Here is a 6,184-nt window from a genome sequence, read left to right as displayed (position 1 = left end):
AGGGAATTCCCAAGATACATATTTTACTTTATTTATTTACTTTTTATTGAAGAATAATTGCTTTATAATGTTGTGTTAGCTTCCGCTGTATAACATCATCAATCAGCTATACACATACATCTATCCCATCTCTCTTGAGCCTCCTTCCCATCAAGACATGTTATTTTGGATCGAATAAAACTAAGTCATAAGGGGCTCTATGAGGGCATATTTATCAGGCAAGCCCCTGGACAGATAACTCTCTGTCAAGATTCATCTAATCCCAAAGAAAAGCAGGCACTACCACCCTAGAGTTTCTAGACAGCATCTCCCCTTTACACTAATTTTTTTTTGGTTGATAAATTTTATTTAAGAACTTATACAAATATTCCAGAGTGAATTTTAATCCTCATCTTCCTCCTCTTTCATCTTGATTAATCTGGAAGTAACACAATTCATAACTTTCTTTGCTGTTAATGACTACGGCTAACCAATCACATATTTCTTCTTCAAATATTTTTTGTAAGGTATTTCAAATGCCTTTTGGAAAAGGGCACCTCGGAAGTTACAGCGATCTTGCTTTTGCTTCTTTCGATGGTTAGGACACCACCATCCAGGTTGCCAGCTTTTCCATCCACCTTGATCCTCTCCTGAAGAAACTGCTCAAAATTGGTGCCATCCATGATTCCATCTTTTACAGATGGGTACAGTCCAGAGTGAACTTCAGGACCTGCTTCCTTTTTTTGCCCCCGCTTCGCCACAAGCTTTCTCACAGCCGCTGTGGCAGCCGCAGAGTCAGAAAGCTCCACTAGTTTTAAGATAGATCATCTCTCGTCGTTTTTCTCTTTATATGTTTCCTTTAAGACTAACTACATTCTTAAGTATGATTTTTATTGTGTTGAGGGACCCTGGGGAGCATATCACTGATGGTGGAACAAATTCAGAGGGAAACATGGATTTGATGTCCAGAAATCTGTAGCACCACCGACCTCTCTAGGAGGACATCCCTCGGTAAGGCAAGTATTCCCAGGGCAAGACTCTGGGCAGCTTTGAGCCCTGTAGGAGCATAGCGTAGCCGCAGCAGCTTCCCCTCCCACTGACAGCATCTATAAATCCATTTCCCGTCTTGTAATTATGTCTCATGTAGTAATTAGCCCCTTCATATCAATGAAGCTAAATTTCCCTGTGTAATGGAGTGAAGCCTGAGTGCAGGAGACAAATTGAAATGCAGCTTTGGGTGGGGGGTAGGTGGGGGGCTGCTGGGAGGTACCTCTGAGAGCTCCTCAGGGTCAGGGAGGACAGTCCTTGCTTGCAGAGCCCTACTGTGTGCCAGGCACTGTGCTGGGCCCCTTGCACCATGTGATTTCTTAAAATCCTCACACTGACCTTTCTGCTCCAGCACCTGCACTCTTTTTTAAAGATTTCTTTTTTTTTGATCGTGGACCATTTTTAAAGTCTTTATTGAATTTGTTACAATATTGCTTCTGTCTTCTTTTTTAAAGTTTTGGTTTTTTGGTCCTAAGGTATGTGGGATCTTACCTCCCTCACCAGGGATTAACCTGTACCCCCTGCATTGGAAGGGGGAGTTTTAACCACTGGACTGCCAGGGAAGTCCGATCTAGTGCCTTCACTCCTGCTTTTACTGTCAGAGTGCAGCTTCTGCACACTCCTTCAGGTGGAAAATCAAACCCAACAGATGACACTTCCTGCCAAAGCCCCTGTAGGTACCGAAGAGAGAGGTGCTGCAGAAGCCAGCCAGCCAGCCAGCCAGAAGGTGAGCTCTCAAGAGGGCTGCTTCCCTCCTGGAATTTCACTCCACAGCCTGGAGGCAAGCATGCATGGAGCCAGCATCAGGGTGGGACAGAAGCTCTTAGGGGTCCCAGCAGCTCAGGAGTCCAGGAGCACAAGGACCCCGCTGTAATGGGATCATTTGGAGCATCCCAGCAACGCTTGGAAGACCAGGCAGGAAAATGTGGGCGGAGACAAGGCTGGGGGCGGGGCAGGCAGAGTGGGCGGGTGCAAGGAGCTCCCATCCCTTCACCTCTCCTCCTCCATCTTCCTCCTCTCCTTTCTTTTCCCTCTCACCTCTTTTCAGGCCTTTCCTTCCTATAATCAGGTTGTGTTTGGGGAGACATCCATAATCTTGTAGCTTGAAAGAGAATTTGTGTGGGAGGGGAAGGGCCAGCACAAATTGTCATGAAGGTTAAGAGAAGGGTAGGAAGGACATTGGATTAGCCTGGAATCCTTGAGCAAGCTACTTTGATCCTGCTAAGTCCCTTTGTTCCCTGATCTCTAAAATGGAATAATAACCACACCTTACCGGACTGAGGAGAAGGTGAAAGATACTTTATGTTCACTCAAATATGAGCTGGTTTTTCAGTGATTTGTCTAGGGAAACATGTATCAATGCATGTTTAAATATATGTGTCTACACATCAAATTGCCAATATCGGCTGGATCATCGAAAAATCAAGAGAGTTCCAGAAAAACATCTATTTCTGCTTTATTGATGACGCCAAAGCCTTCGACTGTGTGGATCACAATAAACTGTGGAAAATTCTGAAAGAGATGGGAATACCAGACCACCTGACCTGCCTCTTGAGAAACCTGTATGCAGGTCAGGAAGCAACAGTTAGAACAGGACATGGAAAAACAGACTGGTTCCAAATAGGAAAAGGAGTACATCAAGGCTGTATATTGTCACCCTACTTATTTAACTTATATGCAGAGTACATCATGAGAAATCCTGGGCTGGATGAAGCACAAGCTGGAATCAAGATTGCCGGGAGAAATATCAATAACCTCAGATACGCAGATGACACAACCCTTATGGCAGAAAGTGAAGAGGAACTAAAAACCTCTTGATGAAAGTGAAAGAGGAGAGTGAAAAAGTTGGCTTAAAGCTTAACATTCAGAAAACTAAGATCATGGCATCTGGTCCCATTACCTCATGGCAAATAGATGGGGAGACAGTGGAAACAGTGTCAGACTTTATTTTTTGGGGCTCCAAAATCACTGCAGATGGTGATTGCAGCCATGAAATTAAAAGACGCTTACTCCTTGGAAGGGAAGTTATGACCAATCTAGATAGCATATTAAAAAGCAGAGACATTACTTTGCCAACAAAGGTCCATCTAGTCAAGGCTATGGTTTTTCCAGTAGTCATGTATGGATGTGAGAATTGGACTGTGAAGACAGCTGAACGCTGAAAAATTGATGCTTTTGAACTGTGGCGTTGGAGAAGACTCTTGAGAGTCCCTTGGACTTGCAAGGAGATCCAACCAGTCCATCCTAAAGGAGATAAGTCCTGGGTGTTCATTGGAAGGACTGATGCTGAAGCTGAAACTCCAGTACTTTGGCCACCTCATGCGAAGAGTTGACTCGTTGGAAAAGACCCTGATGCTGGGAGGGATTGGGGGCAGGAGGAGAAGGGGATGACAGAGGATGAGATGGCTGGATGGCATCACTGACTCGATGAGCATGAGTTTGAGTAAACTCCGAGAGTTTGATGGACAGGGAGGCCTGACGTGCTGCAATTCATGGGGTCGCAAAGAGTCGGACACGACTGAGCGACTGAACTGACTGACACATCTCCAATTGTAAACATACAATTTACTAAATGTATGTATTTTTGTCTTTTAGGAATTTAAACCCACCATGTATAATAACTAGTTCCTGCTTGTTAACAACTTACCCTATGCCAGACCCTATCTAGGATCTCTTGTTTCATTCTCAAAACCCTATAAGGTAGATATTAGTAGTCCCGCTTTATAGACTAGAAAACTGAGACCCCAGGTTAAAAAGATCTCCCAAGCTCATGGACCAAGTTAGTGTTAGAACTCTCTGAATTAGACCTGAATTCTGAATCTTTAGTTTTAATCATTGTGGTGTTTCTAAGAATCTGAGGTTTTTCATGTTGTTGTTCAGTCACCAAGTCATGCCTGACTCTTTGAGACCCCATGGACTGCAGCATGCCAGGCTTTCCTGTCCCTCATCATCTCCCGGAGTTTGCCCAAGTTCAAGTCCATTGCAGTCCATGGCATTGGTGAAGACATCCAACCATCTCATCCTCTGTTCCCCTCTTCTCCTGATTTCAATCTTTCCCAGCATCAGGGTCTCAGGGTTTTTCATAGCCAGACGTTTTTGGATTCAGAGGGAGGATATTTCCAAACACCATTTCCCCCAGGGCTGACTCCCCGCTTCCAGTCCATCGTGGCTCTGGCTCAAAGCGATCTAAGGCAAGAAGCCAGAAAGGCTTTGGGAATGTGCTGTGAATTTCACCTCCACAGCCTAGACTGTTTTTCCAGCTGTGTCCCCAACACCCAGGGGAGAGAGAGCCTTAGCTAAGGCCTCAGGCTCAGGGCAGGAGTGCAGGGCACTGGCTGGGTGACTTCCCCCATCACAGCAGAAGGTGTCTACCTGTAGATGGGAGGTTGCTGTTTCTCTCTCTCCACACTGCATTGGAAACCTCTGTACCTTCTCATTTTCCTGCTTCTTTATTCTTGACCAGTGCCTTCTTGTCTTCATTATACAGAATTCTAGAAGAGTTCATTACAGGTCCAGGTGTTTGCCAGGCTGGGAGGCCCCTTCTCCATCTTCACCAGTTCAAACAGTGAGTTGATTGGAATTTCCTGACAGTATAGTGGTTAAGACTCCGCCTTTCAATGCAGGGGACAAGGGTTCGATCCCTGGTCGGGGAACTAAGATCCCACATGCCACCGGGCCTGGGTGCCACAACTAGAGAGGCTGTGGCTGCAGCCAAAAATAAATAAATAAATATTAAAACAAACAAACAAACAGTGAGCTGGCAATGGATGAAGGGTATGAGTAAGAACTGGGCTTTGCAGCCATGGGTTCAAATCTTAGTTCTGCCACTGTGCCCTGTCACTTGACCTCTCATGGACTTCAGTTTCCTTCTTTTACTTTCTTTTTTTTTAAAGAAAGAGCTAATAGCATCTATATTTTAGGGTTGTGCATGCGTGTGCTAAGTCGCTTTGGTCATGTCTGACTCTTTTCAACGCTATGGACTGTAGCCCGCCAGCCTCCTCTGTTCCTTGGATTCTCCAGGCAAGATTACTGCAGTGGGTTGCCATGCCCTCCTCCAGGGATCTTCCTGACCCACGGATCGAACCCACATCTCCTGTAACTCCTGCATTGCAAGTGGTGCTGAGCCACTGGGGAAACTCTTTAGGGTTGTTGCTGGTATTAATCAATACACACGAAGGACTCAGTACAGTGCCAAATATATACTCAGGGCTCAGTTGCTCTCATTTTTACCCCACATCAGAGACTTCACAAGATGCTTGACACACACAATTCTCCTTTGGATCACACAACAGTCCTGTGAAGTAGAAGTAATTTTATCCCCATTTCACAGATGAGGAAACTGAGGCTCATGGAAGTCAGGTCACACAACATGTAGGAACTTGTGTTCAACCAGGACTGCCTGATTTCAAAGCTCCTGCTCTTAACCTCCTCATTGCACCTTCACTCAAAGACCTTCTCATAAAAAAAGTCGCATGTGTTTTCCTCCTCCCTTTCTGGGGCTTCCTAAGGGAAACCTCTACCATGTGAGGATGGCTGCAGGTGGCTCGTGTCATGTAATGAGAGGTGGGGGCAGTGTGGTGCTGATGACCTTGTGGCGAGCTGGATTCTGTGATTACCCAGTTCTCGTCCAGCACTCATGCTGGGGATTCTGTCTCCAGACTGATCTGTAACAGGTCTGGGGGTGTCTGGCACAGTTAGGATGTGATCTGAGGGCTTTTAAAGCAATGAGAACAGACAGGGCAAAAATAAACGTTTGCATTAATCCATTATCCTAATGATCATCCTAAAGATAAGCGCGATCAGATATGAGCCTTTCTAAGATTGATTTGCCTAAAATAAGAATCTTATTTGCATTTTTCTGATTTTTCCCGACTTTGTTTAGCTACATCAAGACAGCTGCTGCTCTCACCAAGGACAAACATCTGAAGTAGATGGATACTGCCCACATATATTTATGGGGCATAGTATCCTTTCCACCCACCTGTGCGTGTGTTGTAATCTCTTTGACACAGGGGAGAAGGACGGTTTAGGAACTTCAAGGTGACAGCTCTGGCTTGCTAAATCAGGGTCAGCCTTTCAACTTGCCTTTGATCATCTTTTTAACTTATGTAGGAAATATCTATGGAGCCACAGAATCTGCCAGGGTAAAGAGGCTTGA

General features: G+C 45.2%; 1 pseudogene; it reads right to left on the bottom strand.

Moving 5' to 3' along the window:
* Nucleotides 1–381: 381 nt before the first annotated feature.
* Nucleotides 382–5,664, bottom strand: LOC139038985 (large ribosomal subunit protein eL22-like; annotated as a pseudogene).
* Between the last annotated feature and the right edge of the window lie 520 nt (nt 5,665–6,184).

The sequence above is a fragment of the Odocoileus virginianus genome, chromosome 17, assembly GCF_023699985.2.
Source record: "Odocoileus virginianus isolate 20LAN1187 ecotype Illinois chromosome 17, Ovbor_1.2, whole genome shotgun sequence".
Classification (NCBI taxonomy): Eukaryota; Metazoa; Chordata; class Mammalia; order Artiodactyla; family Cervidae; genus Odocoileus; species Odocoileus virginianus.
This window is presented reverse-complemented; position numbering and strand designations above follow the sequence as displayed.